The following is a 1,370-nucleotide window of genomic DNA, read 5'->3' on the forward strand; positions in this document are numbered from 1 at the left end:
GTGTAATGTGATGAGCAAAACAACATTGGAATACCTGAATAAAGAAGAATGCCTTGATTCATCAAAACAAGTTAAGCTTGTTGGATTTGGAGGCCAAGCTATTAGATCTTTGGGAAGTTCAACATTAATTTGTGAACAGTCAGATAGGAAATTTGATATGGAATTCCAAGTTGTAGACAAGGAAGTATCGACGTTAATGGGCTTGAAAGATAGTCTGCGTTTAGACTTGATTTCATTCAGCACAGAGGTATTTGAACTAGTATCTACTGAAAAAGTGCCTGATGGTATCCTGAAAGAATATGACGACTTATTTGACGACAAGATTGGCAAATTGCCAGTAAAATATAAAATAACAATTGATCCGGAAATACAACCTGTAGTCAGACCAGTAAGAACGGTAGCAGTAGCAATCAAAGAAAAACTTAGATCAAAGTTAGATGAAATGGTATCAGAAGAAATAATTGCTCCGGTCACTGAGCCAACAGATTGGGTCTCAGCTATGGTTATTACTACAAAGAAGATTACCGGAGAACTGAGAATATGTTTGGATCCTGGAGACCTAAACACTGCGATAAAGCGACCACATTACCCAATGCGTACAATTGAACAAATTGTACAGAATATGCCTGAAGCAAGATATTTTACAGTATTGGATACCAAGAGTGCTTTTTATCATATCCAGTTGGATGATGAATCATCTTACCTTACCACTTTCGGAACACCGTTTGGCAGGTACAGATATTTGCGTATGACGATGGGAATAAGCTCAGCTCCCGAGGCTTATCAACAAGCTATCGAGCATTTACTTTCACAAGCACCTTGTGAAGTAATCATGGATGATATCCTAGTAGTTTCCTAGGAATTGCACGATGCAAATCTTTAAAAAGTTCTTGAAAGAATTAGAGAGATAAACTTGAAACTAGCATTACACAAAGTGCAGTATAAGAGATCAAGTGTTGTGTACTCAGGACACATACTATCAAATGGTGGATTGCAACCAGACCCTGCAAAAGTGAAGGCAATCACTGAAATACAGACACCATCCAATACAAGTGACCTGCTTAGATTTTTGGGGATGGTAAGGTACCTGACAAAGTTTGTCCCAAACTTGAGTGAGAAAGCAAAACCTCTCAATGATTTTTTGAGGAAAAATCATGAATGGCATTGGTACAAACACCAACAGACTGCATTTGAAGAAAGGCATCTGATTAATATAGGCTCTTTAATATAAGATATAATATAATTTAATTTCTTTTAAATTCTTGGTCCTACCTTCTTTCGGCGCCTTGAGACGATTTTATTGTGGAAGGCGCACTACAAATATCCCACCATTACCATTACCATTACCATTACCAAATAAAGAACAGCAT

This window comes from Anneissia japonica, unplaced genomic scaffold (assembly GCF_011630105.1).
Source record: "Anneissia japonica isolate Jap-2015-1 unplaced genomic scaffold, ASM1163010v1 scaffold699_len907043_cov185, whole genome shotgun sequence".
Taxonomy (NCBI): domain Eukaryota; kingdom Metazoa; phylum Echinodermata; class Crinoidea; order Comatulida; family Comatulidae; genus Anneissia; species Anneissia japonica.